Source organism: Perca flavescens, chromosome 6 (genome assembly GCF_004354835.1).
Source record: "Perca flavescens isolate YP-PL-M2 chromosome 6, PFLA_1.0, whole genome shotgun sequence".
In the NCBI taxonomy this organism is placed as follows: domain Eukaryota; kingdom Metazoa; phylum Chordata; class Actinopteri; order Perciformes; family Percidae; genus Perca; species Perca flavescens.
Genome location: NC_041336.1, coordinates 29,012,551 through 29,034,889, shown reverse-complemented (window position 1 = coordinate 29,034,889; position 22,339 = coordinate 29,012,551). Strand labels below are relative to the sequence as shown.

At 42.0% G+C, this 22,339-nt stretch overlaps 1 long non-coding RNA gene across 1 annotated transcript in view; it reads right to left on the bottom strand.

Moving 5' to 3' along the window:
• Window positions 1-15,947: 15,947 nt before the first annotated feature.
• Window positions 15,948-22,339, bottom strand: part of LOC114556510 (uncharacterized) — a 43,242-nt gene continuing 36,850 nt past the window's right edge. Inside the window, exon 3 of the long non-coding RNA XR_003692697.1 lies at window positions 15,948-16,066. This is a non-coding gene — a long non-coding RNA (uncharacterized LOC114556510). The remainder of the gene's footprint in view (window positions 16,067-22,339) is intronic.

Genomic DNA, 22,339 nt, shown 5'->3' with positions numbered 1-22,339 from the left:
ACATTAATAGCCAGGCGATTGATTCTCCTTAATTGGAAATCAAGCCAACCACCTACTCATATACACTGGATACGTGACCTAATGAGTTGCATCCATCTTGAAAATATAAGATATCTGAGAGATGGGAAGCAGGATGAATTCAGGAGGACTATTTGGAACCCATTAATTTCCTACTTCTCTTCTATCAAAGCCACCGGGATCACTCCCACCCTGCCATCACTGTCTTAATCTGTCCCCAATTGATACTCTAGAGACGAACCTCCCCCCCCCCCCCCTTTATTTTAATCACCCTTATTTATATTTTAATATTTTTTATTTATTTCCTATTTAATTCTTATAACTGTTATTGCTCATCCTGCTTGCTGTGTCAGTAACATAATTATAGTTATTATTTTTATTTCTTTTTTATTATATATATATATTTTTTCTCTCTCCTTTCCATTTCCCCATTGAATAACTCCAATTGCCAAAGATGTTGGGGTTTGTGTTCAATATGTAACTAGATGCTATATGTATGCTTGTCATATCTGTTGCCTACTAACAAAAAACGAAAATAAAGTTATATAAAAAAAAAAAAAAAACTATATTTTCATGGGAGAAGGTATTTAGAGTAAAGTGCTTGTATGATAATTATATTGTACGTTGTAAGTTTACCTATGCCCGAAGCGGTCTTGTATTGATTGTTTTGACATGCTGTTCCTTTTCATGCAAATAAAGCCTACCAAAGGAGGCGAATTCCACTGACACACATCCACGGTTCTCTCTCTCTCTCTCTCTCTCTCTCTCTCTCTCTCTCTCTCTCTCTCTCTCTCTCTCTCTCTCGTCTTTGAGGTGCAGAGTGACACGCTGGATAATGTTTTCTTTTGACTGAGGTGACAGCCCTCGATTACCGTTAGGTCCCAGTGATGCCACCGTCTCAGAGACGAGACAAAAATGAGAGCGAGGGAGGAAGATGTAGAAACTGACCTGATCGATTTCAGTTTTTACCTCCGTTTTTTTATTTGAGCACCTGTTGTTTGTAAAGGTCGTTGGTGCCGCAGGAAAATATTTTAAAGACGGGAAGATACAGTATGTGCTCAGCTTGACACATTCACGAAGTAAATAGTCCCTGGTCTTTCCATTTTTGTGAAGTACAACAGTAAGATGGTTGAGGTTTCAAATTGTGCTCTAAGATGACATCATGAACTGTACTCACATTGTGTTAACATCTTACTTTCGAAAGGGTGCTCCAATGCTTCACCTTACCAATATCTCAACTCTCAATGAGGCAACAATGCCTCACCATCTATTCAGACTAGGTGCAAAAAAGGATCGTCACTTGCTATTCCTTGTCACTGCGTGTCAAATGAAAATAAATGAAAAACACTGGTCACAAATTGAAACCCTACTGGCCAGCCGTGTCTCCTAAAAATGATGTTCCCACACAGCTAAACTGCAATCTTGAATATGTTTCAACGGAAACGTACTTTGTTCTGGTTTCTTTTGACGTTTCACAAATAGGTTTCTAATCAAAGGAGGTCGGGGTGGATGGATGGGTCAAGCAAACGCTGTTTGTGTCCCATGTGAAACCAAAAGTCACTTATTTAAAAGGTCCCATGACATGGTGCTCTTTGGATGCTTTTATATAGACCTTAGTGGTCCCCTAATACTGTATCTGAAGTCTCTTTTATATAGACCTTAGTGGTCCCCTAATACTGTATCTGAAGTCTCTTTCCCGAAATTCAGCCTTGGTGCAGAATTACAGCCACTACAGCCAGTCCCACACTGAGCTTTCCTTAGTATGTGCCATTTCTGTGTCTGTAGCTATTGAGGATGAGAGGGGGGGGCAAGGTGGAGAGTGGGGTTGTGGCCTTGACCAACTGCCACTTTGCTCGTTTGAAAGCCATGATGTCTCTCTCTCTCATGGGTGGGCCAAATTCTCTGGGCGGGCAAAGCAGAGAAAGGGGAGGTAACCTTGCTCCTTATGACCTCATATGGAGAAGATTCCAGATCGGCCCATCTGAGCTTTCATTTTCTCAAAGGCAGAGCAGGATACCCAGGGCTCGGTTTACACCTATCGCCATTTCTAGCCACTGGGGGACCATAGGCAGACTGGGGGAACACATATTAATGTTAAAAAACCTCATAAAGTGAAATTTTCATGGCATGGGACCTTTAAGTTAACTTACGTACTTAACTTTACAGCGTGAAGCGCATGGCGCAGGTGCGTTTAGGGCGTGTCCAAATCCACTTTTTGCTAGTTTGACGGTGGAAAAAAGGGTCCGTGCGCCAGGCGCATGGTTCAAAAGGGTTGTACTTAGTGTCTTCATTAATTCATAGGTGTGTTTTAGGCGTAACATGCAATAAACCAATCAGAGTGTCATCTCCCATTCCCTTTAAAAGCCAGGCGCGTACGTATCTTGGCGCACTGTCGTTATGATGGCAGATTTGCGCCGTAATATTTTTATTTGTAATCGTTTGCATGTTTGTGTGCTGCTGGGCGTCCCTGTGTGTGTAACAAGCATAGTGTGTGCATGCTGTGCATTAGCCTAGGCGCATTTTACTAATGCGCTGTTAAAATAACAATGAAATGCTGCGCTATTGACTTTAGACCAGGTATTGGTTGGTCAATGGCACGATCACTTCCTGCTGCCATAAGATAGCAATACGCCAAGAATTCAACTGAACACACCTCCCTGTAAGACCAGCACGCCCATGGGTGCACAGATGGGAGCAGGTGCATTTGCTATTTAAACGATGCGGGCACTGGATGGGAAATTGACAACTGCGTCTGTCTTAAACTAGCAAAGACACTTGCGTTGGGCTCTGCGCTGCGCCGGGTGCAAGATAGGGCCCAACGTATTGTTTGGCCCAAAGGGTGGGCTGTATCAGTCAACCAATTTAGGACATCAATTATATTATAAAATATAATTTGCACATCTTATCTTTCCACACTTGAAACTGACATTTGTATAACAAGTTACTGATTGGCCCGAAGGTGCCTGACTCCATGTTACTATTGCCTTGTTGTTACTGCCGTGTTCCGGGCGCAGTGGTGGAGTTGTCATTGAGGAAGGTATGGACCTTCATCGGGCGCTCCGGGTTGGAGGCGGTGGTAGGTCCGAGGTTGGGGGATTCGGTCTACATGTACTGTATGTGTGTATACTGTATGTGTGTGTATGAGGGGTCTCTGGGTAATAAAAAGAAAAAAGGATAACATGCCGAAGTGAACCTCTCATTACCCAGTGGCATGTGTCCTGTCACTCAGTCATTGTTACTGGCCACGTTCACATCTGAGGCTCTTTCACATTACTCATCCTCTGTTTGCACCACCTGACCTCTCTCTCTCTGATGCACACACACACACACACACACACACACACACACACACACACACACACTAAACGCTGAGTATTCATGCAGACAAAGCCTGTACGCACTACAATATTTATACATCTCAGTTGTTCCTGTGTGCTTAACTTAGAATAGGAGAAATTGTTTTACAAAATACTGCTTATTCATTATTTACCCTTTTCCCCTTTGTTTGTTCTACTCACCATTCCTTTGAAGCACCACTTTCAGAACGGAGAATTCTTTTTACGGGATGTGTCCTGCAACACTACTAATAGTTTGAATCACTTGCTGTAAGCCATTCCATTAGATAGACATGTTGGAGTTGACATACTGTAGTCACGCATTGCCAGACCTTACTCCACAGCACTGCAGAGTAACGTCTGGCTCTACCACACATACATTCTGGGATAGGAGGAAGAAGATTTTCTTTGTACATTTCTTGTAACCAATCGCAATCGTCTTGGGCGACGCTAAGCTCTAGACGTAGCGACGGTGGCTCTGCGAAATAGTCTTGGGAATTAACTTGTTTTAGTGGAACATTTGCGGGGTGCAAAGAAGGTGATACAAGAAAACCACGTACAATATTAGCCACATACAATATTAAAGGAAGTAAACTGTTCACACAATACAGTAACGTGAGCTATTTAAATGAGCTGAATACACGGTTAAAGCACAAGACAGAACTTCCATTCCATCCCACTAGTTGAAAATGTGACAGTATGAAACGTAAACCATTCATGTGATGTACTGGAAGCATTTAGAAACTGTGCTCCAGGTGTTTGCAAAAACAATATATTAGATACCGGGAGCATGTCTTCCTTTGTTGTTTTGGGGCGTTGGGTGGGGAATGGTCTTTTCTATATGCTGTGGAGCTGAGGATTAAGGGGAACAGGAGGGGGCATGGGGTAGTGGCTGTGTTGTACGCATCATTTCATGGGTGACAGAAAATGGAGAGCCCCGAGTGGGTGCCTCCTTCTGCTCAGAGCAGCCAGGGGAGAGGGACTTTAGGGACTGAGAGAGAGTGAGAGAGAGAGAGAGAGAGAGAGAGAGAGAGAGAGAGAGAGAGAGAGAGAGAGAGAGAGAGTTAAAGAGATGGAGTGTGCCATCACATGGGACGGATCAAACCACAGCTGGCTGATTTCATTCGTCCCTTGCCTCCCACTCTTCCCATCCACCCCTCTGTCCCCTTGAACCTTCTCGTTCCACTTCTCGGTCCTCTCTCAGAGAGGCTTCGGAACAGCCGAGATCAGAATGTTTTCAGTATTCAGCCTGTTGATCATTTACTCTTTGTCCAAAGAAGTATGATTTTGACTTTTGTTTCTACAAATTCTTACACAAATGCAATTCACTTGTGTTGTTGCAAACGTTTTTGGTGTAAAAAAATAAAGTTCCTCTGGCTATTTTCTAATAACATGATGACTGAGAGTAAAGTAACTCATCATATGAACAACAATGTAATTAGTAGGGCTGTGCTCGATTGAAGAAATTCTTAGTCAACTAACACTCATTCAATTGTATCGACTAATCGATTAGTTGATTTAATCGACAGATCTGTAAATCTGAGTTTCTCCGCAAAGAGTCATGCAAAAGCACCACTTAAATTTTTGGGTTTATCAGAGATGTGCTCGTACGTTTCTTGGAAATAAGTCATTCAGCATGAAAAAAAGCATAAAACATGACTAATCGACTAAAGAAATCTAAGTTGACTAAGACCAAAACGAGCGATTAGTCGACTAATCGACTAAGAGGGAGCAGCCCTAGTAATTAGTAACGGCCTGTTTCATTTGTTTATGACCACGACATCCCACCTAGTTGTTGGCTATAATCTAGGATAGTTCTGTTTAAAGGCCTGCAAAGTTAACAATACTATACCACTACATGGCTTACATCAGACATTCAACACTTCTTTAGTCACTAGGAGAATACATTTAAAAATATTGCGCTTTGGTATTTCTGCCATTTTTTTGACAGGGCATGTTCTCCTCTTCTATGTCACAAAGACCTCCTAAAGAAATTGTCAAAGACGAGGATGACATTTGCATAACATCCATTGCCGTCGTCCAAACTATAAGCACAGATGACCAAACTATGGAGGCATGTGACCACCAGCTCACGGCTATATTTCAATCAGCACCGTTACTCCCACCTCCTACGCTTCCTGCTCCACGCTCCCCGGTTTTTTTTTCCTCCATGCAGAGGCGGTGGAGGAATGAGCGAGCTCAGACCACACATACAGATCCAGGCCTCCACCCTCCACCCCCAGCCTCCAGTTCCCCCCCGCCATCTGTGCATGTCCCTCCGCCCGCAACTCAACAACAAGGCCCTGAACCTCCGCCGAGGAGTCAATCCATCACTGGAGAAGGAGAGAAAGAGACAGAGAAAGGAAGTAAAGGGAGACAGGGAAAGAGGGTGAGGGGTAAGAGGGGTGGGGGGGTGAATGAAGAAGGAGAGGTGAGGAAAAGTGAAAGTGAGATGCCATGAAACTTAATCACAGAAAGGGTCGTGTCGGGCAGAGGAGGGGAACAGATTAAATTAGCATAGCATTAGATATGGAAAATGATCTCTGTCAAAATCATCCGCTGCACAATTATAATATGTTAATTACTTATTTCATTAAGGAAGTTTATTATGGCCTCGCAGATGAAATCATGCAGGCCAAAGACACCTGGAGGAAAAGCAGTGATGCCTGAATCTCTCGCTCTCTCTCGTCACTCTTGAGTCTCATCTGCCTCTCTCACCCCCCCCCCCCCCCTCCTCATTCCTTCACTCTCCTCTCTTTGTTCCTCACTACATCACTCACAGTGTCACACTTTCAAACACAATGTTTAATAATCCCTACGATCGCTGTAGGAGTGTTATATTAACAACTAGAGAAGAGATTTGAGGTTTACCCTCTGTCTACTGTCTCATGTGGTCCATCAGTAAAAAAATCGTGTATAAATAGTCTAGATCTGGAAGTGTGCAGTACACACTGACGCATGAATACTGTGCAAACACCTGCACAGTCAGGTTTACGGGAAGTCTTTTCACTTTATATGCAAGCTGGGTTTCCATTTAAGTGTCATTTTATATTTGTTTGTTTTCGCAAATTGCGAGTTTAATGGTCTCAGTAATATTCAGTTAGCTTTCCACAGATGATTTCTGATGGTTTTTTTTTTATGTTTAAAATGGTTTAATATGTAAAGAAACGCAAACGCTCTATAGAGCAAGAACCCGTTTGCCCAATACATATTAATTATTGTAAGTGGTTGTGTTTCTATTCATTCATGAAGCCAATTTATTGACTCCCAACCCAAGGGATGAAAACACACCTAATTCAGATTCAATTGTTTTGGTGACATATCAAAAGTTTGCATCAAATGTGCTCGACAGTTGTATGCAAACAGGGGGGCACGGGGCAGTTAGCATTTGTTTCCACAGCCCTGCTGTCTGGCTAGCTGGCTCGCTGCCTGGCTCGTCAAACGCTGCTTGGACACACAGACCGTGATGATGATGATGATGATGACAGTCATCAGGGATGTAGCAGCATTCCGCCCGTCCATCCAACAGTAGGAGCAAGAGGAGCAGGTGCACCAAATGGAGAACAAAGAGGAAGAAGGGAGAAGAGAGACTAATAGAGGGAGAGAGAGGTAAGTTGAGGATAACAAAGAAGCCCCTCCTGTTATTATCAGTGGGGCACAGGTTATATGTTGGATTAAACCCTGAGGTCAGGAAGCCACAGAGAATCCCACTGGGAGTGTGCTCGATGATATTCGGATCAAACACAAATTCCGAACTCCGTAGGTGGTCAAAATCCCAATGCATCAGAAATGAAAAAAAAAGTATCAAAATGATGGCGATAGTAACCTTGCTGGGTAGAACTTTAAAGGATACGCCACTGTTTGTTGAAATAGGGCTTATCACGGTCTCCCCTAGATGTAGATAGGTGGGCCAACGCATTTTTTGTGCATGAATTGTTTTAGACCAGTGCAACACCGGCAGTGCCGCCGCTAGTTAGCTTAGCGTAGCGGATGGAATCCTATGTTGCCGGTTAGCATTTTGTGAGTAAAAGTGAGCCAACAAAAGACAAAAAAAACAACCTAATTACTTGCACTGAGACAAAAAATGCGTTGGCCCACCTATCTACAGCCAGGGTAGACCGTGATAAGCACTATTTCAACAAACGGTGGCGTATTCCTTTAACTGTAATGCCTCCCATTAATCAAGTCAGTGCAAGGCATTCTCTGGGGACAATGAATCTATGTAATGTTTCATGGCATTCTGTCCAGTACTTGCCGAGATCTTTCAGTCTGAACCAGAGTGATAGAACAACCGACCAACCACACCCTCCATAGCGCCACGCTGCTAGCATGGCTAAAACACAGCTAATGTACATGTAGATGTAATTAGGTTAGATGGGTCTGAGCTGGTTTCATCCAGGCATCAATGTGGCGCTGCCAGCAGACTAAATATTACATATGTATTCGTAAGAACTGGTCAAATTGGGATGTAAACTCATTTTCTATGTGGAATAGAGTTTTATTGAACTGTAAAAACTATCAACAGTGAGCACTTTGTTAAGAAACCTTGCCAACTACCAATTACTTGCCAAATACTTTCTATGTATGTATACCTTGTACCAAACTAATGTCAGGGATACGTCTATTCTACTATAATATACTACATTAAAGCCAAAAAGAGATGAGGAACACACACACACACACACACACACACACGCATACATACAGTAGGAAGATCGGATGATGCAGTGTTGGTTTCAAATGAAGCAAATTTTCAAAGTACTTTTTTTTTAAATATATAAATGTGCATATCACATGTTGATTTTGTAACGATAACTGCTACATCCCTGATTTAGTGATCCGCTAATAGATTCAAATGCAAGAATCACAAACATATAAAAAAGAAATGCTAGAGGAAGATCAAAGATCGCTGATAAAAAGTGATAACGTCTGATGCACGTATAGTATGCAGCTGGGAACTGGGAAAAACAAATTCAGACGTTTAACATCTCTCCGATGATCCCAAAATTTTCAAAACATCTTCGCTGTTTAACTTGTTTAGCATTCCAACTTCAAAAATCCCATAGCTCCTCTCATATTGGCCGCGAGGCTTCAAGCAAAAAAAGCGTATTGATCGCAAAGTGAGAGGACTTGCAGAAGATAAATAAAAGGGAAAAAGAAAGGAGATGAGAGGAGGAGGATCAGGAGATATATATGCCAAGAGAACGAGGAAAAAAAAAAAAAAAAAAAAAAAAAAGAGAGAGACAGACGCAGGCCAAATAAACCAGGGGCAATATCTTCAGTATCTGGGGCTCTGTTCTGGAAGGAGGGACGGGAGGAGGAGGAGGAGTAAAAGAGGAGAAAAGAGGAGAACGAGAACATCTTAGAGAGGGTGTACAAAGAGAATGAAAATATATACACACACACAAACAAACACCCGAAGGCTGGGGTCACAGTCGGGATGCTAGAGAGGTGCAGCGGAGCCGACGGCTAAGCAGCAAACACCTCGCTCTGCCTTTAATACACCCTGCCCACCCCACAGATTTCAAAACAGATAGTCAAAAACAAAAATCAACGCCCCCAAACACACATACACACTCGCCTCGCGCAAACACACACCTTCTACCACGTACAGAAACTCTGCAGCCCCCATGCAGATGTTGCGTAGCCTTATTAGGTCGAGCTCAGAGGGTGGGAATGGGTGAATTCGACAATGGCAGCCTTTGGGGAATTGCAGAGTCTCAAACATACACTAAACACTCCCTCTCTCCCTATCTTGATCACACACACACACTCGCCGAGTGAGAAGTGAAATGTAAGCTTTTCTTATGGTTTCATGCATAATTCTGCCTCACAGCGCCACTTTCCCCCCCGTTATTGTTTTTGGTTGTGTATTTTAAGGCCACGAAGTGCCGCGATGACAAGATAGTTAAGTTGGTTTGGGCACCAGCTTGTTTTCAATCAGAACATTTATGAGGGGTTGAATCATTTATGCGCCCGGCGTCCCGGGCGTATGACAGATCCCTTGGAAACACAAATTATCATGTTGACTTGCAACAAACAGTGTGTAATTACATCATGGCCTGTCGAGAGGCATTAAGGAATCTTCTCCCTATCGCCAAAGTAATGAGACGCTAATGCAGCTACATATGACACAGTCATTGGCAGTTAAAAGATTCACCCAAATACGCTGCCACTGAATAATTATATAAAATATCCCAGTTTTATAGGTTAGGATATTAAGAGGGTCTCTAGCATGTCGGCTCAATTTCAATAAAGGGTTCAGTAATAGATTCACTATCAGGGACAGATGTCTCTGTTCCCTGCTGTTACAGCTGGTACATCCCCTGTGTATCAGACCTGCCGCTGATTTCATTTATACATTTCTATTCTTAGGTGAGGAATAAAACTGCCCCGACTTTAAGTCCCATTTGAAATCCAGCAGCTCCTGCCATGTAAATGGGACAGTCCTCCTGCATGTGTTAGCACTCCACTTGATCCATCAGGCATCCATCTATTCACAGAGGTCTCTTTAGGAGCAGACCGCTCAGGGCTGTTTGCCTTCCCAATGTAAGTGTGAGAAAAAAATTGGGAGGGCCGTAGCCCTTAATGTTGTTGCACCCCCCCCCCCCACCACCACCACCACCACCCCACCCCGCCTACCCAACCGCCAGCCCACTATCCTTAAATCTGCAGGGAATAAAGAGTGCTGTTAAACCAAACTGGAAGAGAAATGGTTTTGTTCAATGGGAAGACGCCTTCATAAATTCCCACTTAATGCGGGCGGAGGAAGGCTGAGGCAGAAACAGGTGATTTCGCCGCAGTTTCATTACCTCTCAGCAGAGGGGAGGAACAGGAGAAGGAAAGGCCCGGTACTGTAGACGGACAGATAGATGGACCAGTGGACAGAGTGAAGGACACACAGCTGCATTCTGGCTGTTCTTGGCTCATTTTCATTGTCAGAACCACAATTTTAAAGTCTTAGGTCAGAGAATGTATTGATAGCGTTTTTTTTGTTTTTTTTTAATGGAAACACATGTTTGAAATGTACACTTTTCTAGTTCAATATTGGTAAAACATCAGTTACAATCTGACAACACTAGTACCGGTATCAGCGTTCAAAAATCTAAATGATGAGCCTTGACCGAAACACTTAGAATGTACGTTAACAGTGGTATAGTACCTATTTGGAGTCCTTGAACGTTGCCAAAGTGCTAAAAGAGATTTCTGTTCAATAATGTAATACCTGGGCAAATGGCCGGGGAAAGGAGATATTCTCCGAAGAGATGAGGCGAGGATAGGACGGGAGGCTCTGAAGGGTGCGATAAGTGAAGGGGGGGTGTTGGAGAAACAGTAGTACAGGGAAGTGAACTGGAGTTTGGAGTGAGCAGTAAGTGAGTTATATTTAAACCATTAGGCAGCTTATTCGCTCAGTACAAATGCAAATGAACCGGCATTATCATCACGGCCTCTTCCCTGGAAATGGACTCCCTCTGTAATACCTGGGCAGAAGTGGACCGGTCGTGAACCCTCCTCCTCTGCAGTGCCAGCTAGCTCTCAAATGGCCTACATAGACAGCTAGGCGCACACACACACACACACACACACACACACGCACACAGTACCCCTCCTCTGCTAGGCACCCGCCCAAATCAGAGATCAAAGGCTGGATTTGTAAAGCTAATGGCTGCTGCGCTGCAGCCAGGGACAGGGAATGAGAGAAGAGAGAAATATAGAGGGAAAGAGAGCAAAAGAGACAGCGCCAGCGGAGGCCGAATGACACAGACGCACGGAGGAAGAAAATGGCTTTGTATTTTTAACGTGCAAAATTACTAAAAAACACAATGTGGACTGCAAATGCCACGCTATTTAAAAAACGAGGCGACATAGAATATAGTGGGAGGTATCTCCAAAACACCTAGACAAACGCCACACTGAGGCGTTCACACTTAACTTTTTACTGGGTGCAGTTTTACTTTTAGGCAAAGTGATGAGAGACACGTCCACAGATGGCGACTATCTCTCGCTCATCGCTGTGTGGGATTGTGGGACCGATGGTGTCGAAACAGACCTCTCTCTTTTTGTCTCACACATGGCGCAAGTGCTGCTGCTATCCCCACAGTGCAGTGAGAGGCCATTGAGATAAATGGCATGGGTACAAGAAAAGGGAGCGGAAAAAGAAGGAAAGGAGGAACAAAAATGTGTCTTTGCCTTGAAGAAAAAAAGAAATCTTAAGCATTCAGTCGGCCAGTTTGTATTGTCCCAGGCATTTATAATGCTTTAAGCTTGTCAGTAGTGCTCCGTCACTCCCACTCATTACAGTACATTGAAATCCTCACTGTCACAAAAAATATTTTATCACATGCCATGATTTGGTGATCACAGAAACATATTGACAAGCATATTTCACAGCTAAAATCTCCGCAGCACTGAATCTCATATATTAACAGCTCAACTCTTGGCTTACTGTTTTTCCAGTTCGCTCAATTAGGAGCCATTTTGGTGGCGAGTGGCTCGCTGACAATGATGAGAGAGGAAATGTAGCTCTTGCATACATTAGCGGTGGAACCAGGCCAAAACGCTAGATTTCTCCTGATGACAGTAACACTGTGACTTCATTATCATGACAATAAACAAGCGAAATGAGCAAAAATAAAAGCGTCAGAGCAGCAGAAAACGGGCCAGTGGCTGGTTGGAGCCCCCTCTATGATGTCGATACCTTATTCAATGTGTTAATCGAGACGGCAGCTTATTCTCAACGGAGATTTGACAAAGAGATTTGTTTTGGGTCTTGCATTTTGACAGTGAACAAACTGTATTTAAAAGTATGCTTGTATGTTTCCCTGTGGTGCATCTAGCCGTAGAGGGTGCCATAACCCCCACCATCTTCCTCCTCACCCATCCCTGAGACTCCATCAGTCATCATGATGGGGCTCTGAGGCCCCTCCATATCCCCGTGAGAGAGAGGATGAGGAAGAGGATGATGCAGAGGGATGAGGGCCAAAGCCAGAGCTCTTTGTCAGGTGACAAAAGCTTTCTAACACAACAATAGCTATCAGTCACTCCCAGAGCCTGTCGGATTATACGGATCGCTATACGACAGTAGTTGTATGTGTAGGTGTCTGTTTAAGTGGTGTGGGTTTTTTTTTTTTTTTTTTTTTTTTTTTTTGGAGGGGAGATGTGGTGGGGGGTTGGGTATTGTAGGAAAAGATGGATATGGTTGCAATCTGCTCGGCTCCTTGACACATTCAAAATTCAGTCAAAGCAGCAGATCACTATCATTCTGATTACATAAGTCAGACCTCAGGGTCAGACTGGTGCTATTGTGTGGTTGTGTATAAGGAAGTGTTCTGGGTCATAGTGGAAAGAGAAAGAAGATATCCCACTTAAGTAGTACTCAGTTTTTTTTTTATCTATTTATTGTGGGATTTATTACATTTTAGCCTTTTTTAGAAGGTTGATAGTATCAATATGTCCCAAAAGTCAAGCTGTAAATGTTGCAGTTATAGTACAGTACTGTATGCGTCTGAACCACTCAGCCACCAAGACACTGATACTCCATTACAAGTGAAAGTCATCCATTTAAAAATATACTTCACTAAATATACAGCAGTATTATTCAAATTGTACTTTAAGTTTTTAAAAGTTCAAGTTCTCACTATGCAGAAAAATGTTACGTTGAGTGTCATAGTATTATATATTATCATATTGGATCGTTGTACTGTTGTAGTTGGTCAACAACAAATTTAAAGTGGCAATATGTAACTTTGGACAAAAGCGGTAGTGTTTTCACCACACCTGCTGTCGTAAAGGTCTTTTATTTACGGTGCTTTATTGACAACTGTACAATACTGAGTGAAACAAGGGTCATGGTAGCCGCAGGGTTCCCGGCGTGCGACATAAAATGACGTCACCACGGCTGTCGTTTCCAGCGCTAAGGGGCCGAAAGCTGTCGCGGCGCGTGGCCATGCACCTCGGAATTTTCGTGCCCACTGCGCTTTCAGTTCAACACGGTCGGCTGGGAAGAACTGGTTCGTCTGTACAAACATCTGTTATTCTCCATGTGCGGACCACAGGGAGGCAGACAGCCTTAAATATGGGTTTAGAGAGATACCGCACTGGGAAAAGTATTAACATTTTGCTTGAGAGTGTGGAAAAACATGAGAGATCTTTCATCAACGCACACGGTCATTTCAATTTGGAGAACAGTTACGTTAATGATTAGAGTAGATCAATGTAATGTGTCGCGGTACGTCGGTGTTTGAACATGGATGGTTTACTACTGTTGCAAGGCAGCCCGCTTTCCTTAACTTACGGTTTCTTCTTCTCTACTACTTTTTGCTTATTCACAGATTGTTTTGTCTGTACACTGCAACGAACAATGCGTTGAGCGGAAACGTCTCCGTGCGTGCTTGTAGAGCATGCGCCATCCGCGGCGGCCCCGCGCACGGTGCCGAGCGCAAGTGTACCCGCCCCTTTAGCGTTACCGGGAGGTCATGTAGTCACGATGAATACTTGATGTCTGATGAAGACAGAAAATGATTCATTTACAATAAGAGAATAAGTTACCGATGCATTGTTGTATTTCAACTGTTGCACACGGTAACCTGGCCTACTTTGGATGTAATGTGAGCTAAACCGGGTATCACTGTCACTGTGTGTGTACCTGTTAACCTAACAGCGCCGTCTACCTGCCGAAAATCATTTTGTGACTTTGCCGGAAATAAAATCGGACGCGGGCAGAAGCATTAAAGCGTAACTCTCGCCAAATTGCAACCTAGGGTCTTTTTGTGAATGTACACGAATCAAACTTTCGTTTAAAAAGCAAAATTAGGATGGAATCGCCGCTTTTAAGATTCACCGTATTCTCGTTTTTCGGTCAAATGGCCTTTTGAATGGGAGTGCTAGGGGCACTTTCATGCTAGCCTCAAAATAGCTATTTTTAAAACACTAAGAAGGCTCAACACAACATGTAAACTTTGCTCGAAGTATCACCAGGGGCTCTAGACATGAACTCCACCGGTGCACAAGGGGTATACGAAATCTGTGGCTACTTGTTTTGATATCGACTCGTTTTGACTGCCGAGGTGGTAGCGGCCGGAAACAACAAGAGCTACGGTGAGTTGTTCAAAACCTTTATTTTTAGTAAACTCTGGGTACACAAACAATGTTGTCAATGCTTTCGTTAAGGTGTAGAGCCCCTGCTGATACTTCCGAGAAAAGTTTCATGTTGTGTCGAGCCTTCTTAGTATTTTAAAAATAGCTATTTTGAGGCTAGCATAAACGTGCCCCTAGCACTGCCATTCAAAAGGCCATTTGACCGAAAAACGAAAATACGGTAAATCTTAAAAGTGACGCTTCTTTCCTAAATATGCTTTTAAACTAAAGTTTGACTCGGGTACATTCACAAAAAGACCCTAGGTTGCATTTTGCCAAGAGTTACGCTTTAAAAAAAAAAAAAAAAACATACATAAAACTAGCGTTCTTTTTACTGTTAGTATCGTTTGCTGTTACAGGTCATTTATGACCAGATGGAACATTACAGTTTCAGAAACGCGTAAAAGTTACATATAGTCACTTTTAAGTTCATATTAAATCTTGAACTGTGTATGTAAATTCTTAATATGCAAAGTAACTTGTAGAAAGTGCAATATTTTGTCTCTTAAATGTAGTGCAGTAGTTGAGTAAAAGTATTAATGTCTGTTCTAATTGGTGCTTCTTTATCAACAACTACGCAAACACAAACTAATAATAATGTATATAGCTGCATGTTTTTTTAACTAAGCTATTATCATAGATAAAGATGGCAATTCAATTTCACAGTTAGCAGCTCATTTACTCTAACAAGTCTTGTTGTAGTCCATACTATCCATCTTATTATTCCATTTAAACGTGTGTTAAAATAGAATCTAAGTGGGTGTGCGAGTCTGTATGTCTGTTAAGAAAAGGCAAAACATGGTGGAGTAGATGGGCGAGAGGGGCATTGACAGTGACCTGAAGCTCCACTCTCTCTCAGGTCAAAGTTCAGGGTGAGGACGATGCCAAAGTATCCGATTAGAGGGAGCCTGAGAAAGGGGCTGGGATCCCGGTTTAAAAAAAAATAAATAAAAAAAATCAATGCATGGCCGGTGGTGGGTCTCCTTCTCAATCAGCCACCATGACAGCTGCTCCAGATGGCCACTGGGTAAGTTGGCTGTCAGGACATCAGTATCATCATTACCCATAAGGCCCGGCACGGTCAAAAGGTCAAGGGGTGGCCTCTGTAGATTTGTCAACTTGAAACACCAGGGAAGCGCCAAATATTTGTATCACTGACAGCCTGCCTGACATTTATCTATTTTATGTAAATGGCATATTGTAATGCTTGCTGAACGCATACACAAAACACACAAACTCCAAAGCAGTGGTGCAGAAATTCATCATAAGAAGCCAACATTTCACATTTAATTTCTTTGCATAATGGTATAAATGCTGGCATGCAGACAATTGCAGTAACGTGTTTTTCTTTATTTTTATACTATACTTTATGCAATACTTGCAGGACAGCCCTTCTAGGAATCTGAGGGTTTACATGGCTGATGCGGTGTCTGTGTGTCTTTCAACAGTGTGACCCCCAGTGAACTCAGAAATAACAGAGCCCTGATGAATCTGGGGTCCCTGGGTCATGGCAGGGCCATGGGTCACAGAGAGGACTCTTGTCTGACCTTTGTCACCGTGTCTCGCTGATAACCTTGCTGTGGAATGAGGAAGCAGTGTGTTAGGAGAAAGTAAAAAGGGAGACATTAGGCCCTTTGGCTATTTTAGTCCTACTGCTTTTGCCCGACCTCTTCTGCTGTAGTTCTTGCTCCGTTAATTAGTGCTATAACTCCTTTAGCCAGACCTCTCCGACGAAGTTCAGGTTAAAGGAATAGTCTGACATTTGGTAAATGGGATTATTCACTTTCTGGACAAGAGTTAGATGAAAATATGTCTACCACTTGTGTCCACGTGTGTCTGGAGCCAGCAGCTGGTTAGCTTAGCTTAGCATAAAGACTGGAAACAGGGGAAAACAACTAGCCTGCTCTGTCCAAGGTAACAAATTACCAGCACCTCTAGTTAGCACGTTATATCTAGTTTGTGTAATCCATACAAACAGTGAAGTGTAAATGTCTCTCTGTTTCCAGTCTTTATGCTCAGCTAACCTAACCAGCTGTTGGCTGTAGCAACATATTTACCATACATACTTGAGAGTGGTGTTTAAGCCTTTGAGTGTCAACTAAAACATGTACTTATTGAAAAGAGCTCTTTTATATGGACAAACTGTTTACATTTACCGGGATAACTAGCAATTATCCACTAGCCCTGCAGTTTAAGCACAATGAACTGTATTACAAACAAAACTGTGGTTGTTAGCACAGTTCAGACACAAAATCAGACGTAACTGGCAATAAGCACACAGGAATTAAGTTTAGAAATGTCATCTGGATCTTCAACACGTCATCTCAAAGTAGAGCTGTAATAATTCAAAATTTTGCTGTACAATTAATTGTCTCAGAAATAATTGCTTTTAACAATAAATTGTCCATTTCAGTCAAATTTAAAATTGATTTATTTATGACTTTTTTAAACAAATTAAAGTTTTGAATGGATCCCAGGATCCATCTTTTGGTTATATCACTGTCACGTGACCCAGATAATGGAATAACACAGGTACACAGCCTATGAAGTAAACAACGCCTCTTTATTACCATAAAACATTTCTTCTAACTGTATACATTCTAACTTGTCATTTTTGTTGCTATGAACGTGTATAAGGTCAAGTGCCAACAACTAACACTAACCTAAATTAAAGGACAATTCCGGCACAAAATGAACCTAGGGGTTATTAACAGATGTGTACCCACTCGATCTCTGGAACATGTTTTCATGCTAATCAAATGGGTTTGAAGCTTGAAAGAAGCTAGCGCGGACCGCTGATTAGCTTACAAAGCTAGTATTCCGGGCACAGGGAAAGTAAAAACAAATCGCTATTTATACCACTAAAAAGGCTCAAAATATCACCAAACTTCAACAGTAGCATAATGAGGGTTCCTACATGTTAACCTAAGCATTGAGAACATTGTAAGTGTACAGACAGTTTATTGAACGAAGTGCATGCAGAGTGCGATTATTTCAGATATATTGAGCAAATTGCTTTCGATTTTAGTTTGCATCGCCAGCTGTAAGTCATGACTGGTTTTCAAGACGGCGGGCGTCTTTATAATCTATCTTTTCAATAAACTGTACACTTACAAAGTTCTCAATGCTTGGGTTAACATTAAGGGACCCTCATTATGCTACCGTTGAAGTGTGGTGATATTTTGAGCCTTTTTAGTGGTACGAAATAGCGATTTGTTTTTACTTTCCCTGTGCCCCAAATAATAGCGTTGTAAGCTAATCAGCGGTCCGCGCTAGCTTCTTTCAAGCTACAAACACATTCGATTAGCATGAAAACATGTTCCAGAGATCTAGTGGGTACACATCTGTTAATAACCCCTAGGTTCATTTTGCGCCGGAATTGTCCTTTAATGTTAGCGATTAATTGCGGTTAAACAAAGAAACTGCAATTATGTAAAAAAAGAATTGACAATTAGACAATTATGTAATAATTGTTACAGGCCTATCTCAAAGTACACTATATTCTTCAATCAGAGTGTATAAACATATATTCATTTGAAGCTATAAAATTATGCTTTTAATAATCAAGTCAACATTCCGCAGAACTACAAGTTTCGATAATAAAAGGCAGTATGAATGAAGGTAATGTTGTAATGCCACCTTTGACAGACAGCTATAATGATGTATGTTCAGTTTTCTTTGCTGGCTTCCTCTGATTAAACACAATGAGGGATCAACAGCATGTTTTTATGATTGCTGTCTGTTGACTGCCCTGCCTGGTCAAGGACTCAGAGTATGTGCATGTAAACATTATGTGCCGTCTTTCACACACACAGACAGACACACACACACACACACACACACACACACACACACACACACACACACACACACACACACACACACACACACACACACACACACACACACACACACACACACACACACACACACACACACACACACACACACACACACACACACACACACACACACGGCTGTATGAGAAAACAGCAGTCGTGTAGGAGGGAATGCAGTTGCAGTGCGTCTGGTGAATCCACAGTGTGACACAACCATCCAAACAACAGATGCAGTCGCACACACTGGCAAATACGCACACATACCCACTGTGACTAACAGAAGCAAAATCACTCCCATACATCCACACATGCACAAAATACAGTACATACACTATGTGTGACCTTGCCCTGACAGTGGCACCCACCTACGCTACAATCTGTGGGACAGTGGAAAGCAAAAAAAATATATGAGATGCCCATTCTTCTTAAATTGGTATTCTTTGTGGATTTCTTCCGGACACTGGTTTGTGGTTTGTAGTTTGTCATTATGTGATTGCAGATGAAACTGACTGAAATCTTTTGTAAGCTAACAATGCAGAAGGTGAAGAGCTGTAATAAGCACTTAAGGTGGCTCTAAAAATTCCATAGGTCAGATAAATTCAAGGTGAAAAAGTACCTTAGTATTTTAATTGAAGAAAAAAAAAAAAACATTCTTTGTTGAATTTATACTACATTAGCTGTCTATTATGAGATGCACTTAAAGCGTAACCCTCGCCAAAATGCAACCTAGGGTCTTTTTGTGAATGTACCCGAGTCAAACTTTCGTTTAAAAGCATAATTAGGACAGAAGCGTCACTTTTAAGATTTACCGTATTTTCGTTTTTCGGTCAAATGGCCTTTTGAATGGGAGTGCTAGGGGCACTTCTATGATCGCATCAAAATCAACATTTTTAAAACACTAAGAAGGCTCGACACACCATAAAACTTTGCTCGAAGTATCACCAGGCGCTCTACACGTGAACTCCAGCAACTCAGCATTGAGAACATTGTTTGTGTACACAGAGTTTACTAAAAAGAAAGGTTTTGAACGACTTACTTTAGCAGTTGTTGTTTCCGGGCGCTACCATCTCGCCAGTTAAAAAGTGTCAATCTCCAAATGCGAATGAATGGACTCCATAGGAGGAAATGTCATTCTTATTTGAGGCTCCTTTTTCAACTACAAGGTCAATATTGTTTTTCACTGACGACAAAACAACAAATTATCCATGCAAGTAAATGGAACTAAGCTTTAGGAAATTTCCATCTTTACTCTCCTCCCTGTTACGGTGCATTCGGAGATGGTAGCACCTGGAAACAAAAACTGCTAAAGTAAGTCGTTCAAAACCTTTTTAAGTAAACTCTGTGTACACAAACAATGTTCTCAATGCTGAGTTCATGTGTAGAGCCCCTGGTGATACTTCGAGCAAAGTTTCATGTTGTGTCGAGCCTTCTTAGTGTTTTAAAAATGTTGATTTTGATGCGATCATAGAAGTGCCCCTAGCACTCCCATTCAAAAGGCCATTTGACCGAAAAACGAAGATACGGTAAATCTTAAAAGTGGCACTTCCGTCCTAAATATGCTTTTAAACGAAAGTTTGACTCGGGTACATTCACAAAAAGACCCTAGGTTGCATTTTGGCGAGGGTTACGCTTTAAGTGCATCTCATAATAGACAGCTAATGTAGTATAAATTCAACAAAGAATGTTTTTTTTTTTCAATTAAAATACTAAGGTACTTTTTCACCTTGAATTTATCTGACCTATGGAATTTTTAGATTTTTAAGTTTGACTCGGGTACATTCACAAAAACACCCTAGGTTACATTTTGGCGAGAGTTACGCTTTATAAGGGATACCTTGCTGATTTTAAATCAGCTCTGTGTCATCTTTGTGTGGGCACTGAGTTTACATGAACCGTGTTTGGCTTCCCCCTGTGGCACCAGTGCACGGAGGGGGCGTAGCAGTAGGCCTGTCACGATAAATTTTGCTGGACGATAAATTGTCCCAGAAATTATTGCGATAAACGATAATATTGTCATCGAGAGACCATTTGCATCTAATATAATGATAATGGCATAATAATACAGGTACACCTTTTCAAAGATCAATACACTTTTATTTCTAAAGAATATTTAACACTGGAACTGGAAGACATTTTAAATATGATCACAATATGTCTTTGATCTCCTTTAGTAAGTCATCTTTCACGTTGATGTACAGTTGTGGAATTGCCGTTTGTGACACATAAGTTCTCAGACTACAGACTCTGTACTACATTTTACAATTATTTAACACTAAAAATTTAATTTAAATCATATATAATTAATAAATTAAATCTATCTGTATGGCTATCTGCCACATGGCGAGTAAATGTACCAAAATAGTTCTGTTTTTCAGTCTTCATTTTGGTGAAGGTGCGGCTTCTGCTCCTCTTCAGGTTGGAGCTTCGTGGGTGCGGCCGACACACACACACACACACACACACACACACACACACACAGACACGGACACACACACACAGTTGCAACTCTGACATACTTTCCACACTCCGTGTCCGCGGACAGCTGTAGGCTTGTACCGTTAATGTTCTGTGCATTGTCTGACACATGCAGCCACTTTCCTGAAACCGCTTGCGAGACTGACGAGTCCACAGCGGCGTGTATGTCCGAGCCCGTCTCCACCGCCTCCACCTGCAGGGTTCCAGCTGTGTGGTTTGGAATGAAAGGAAGAAAACGGGACGCCGAGTGAAACGGTGGATATCGCTCATATACTTTTTTTTTCTTGACGTGTTGCGGGAAACCCTGCTCCAACTTTCAATGCTGCGGGAAACCCTGTTCCAACTTTCAACTAGCGTTTCTCTGTCTCTCTCTCTCTCTCTCTCCGTCCGGAGTCCCGCCCACACAAAGACCATGCGACTGACAAAGAGGGTTCACTCCTCGTTACGCTAAGGAACCGAGAGTGGTCCTCCAGTCTCTTTGGTAGAGAGAGACGAGGAAAACAAACAAGCATGCAAATGGAAATTATCGCGGCCGGAAAAATTATCGAGCTCATTTTTTTTTATCGTGCGATAACTCGATTTATTGACTATCGCGACAGGCCTACGTAGCAGCGGTTTAAACTGGTTTCAAATCAGCAACACCATCTCTTTAAGGGTTAAATGAAAAGAATACATTGTATTAGCTCAGAAGAACGTTTTGGAAATGTTGAAAGAGGTCAAGTCGAATAAGAAAAAAAAGTTTTCTTGAGGACATCTTTTTGCAGAATTGATACAACATTACATGTGAGGATCTCTTAACTCACAATTGTCTGTGATGGGTTTCAGTGGACAGTTTAAATGTCAAAAGATAAATTGTGCCTCCATTCCGCAAAAAAACAAAAGTCTCGGGGTAGCGAAGAATACATACATTACTAATACAATAATGATGACATTTGTCAAATCCGATGCTCCTTAAAAAAAAAAAAAAAAAAAAAAGCATAAATTATAATTTTAAATTCCAAAAAATATCTGCATCTAATATCCAAACACATAGTGTAAAAGATTTTTTTTCTTCTGAAACCTTTGTATTAAATGGGGCTTAAAAACAAACAAACAAGAAAACCTAAAGGCTGTTGAACTACATTTGTCTCTCAGACAGCACATACAGTCTGCTCTGCCAGCAAGGAAAACAAGGAAGGAGCAACCAGACAGAGGGGGGGCTGTTGTATTATCCTCCTCACAGGGGGGTGGGGGGATGCTCTGCCATGTTATTGAAATCTCCAAGTCCTGAAGCACTCTGCTGTACTTCTCATTAACCGGCGCAATGTTAGCCGGGGTGTCTCTTTCCTCTTTAATAATAAAACAACGCTCCCCTCTTTTCTGCGACTTAAAGGATTTCCTAATTTAATCAACACGGGCAGGAACAATAACAACAAAAGCATCAACAATGGTAACATGGCCTCCAGTGTCTTGTCTGTACTTTTGCAGAGCAGAGAACATGCCTGCATGTGGGAAAAAGTTGTGTGTGTGTGTGTATATATGTTTGTGTTTTGGGTT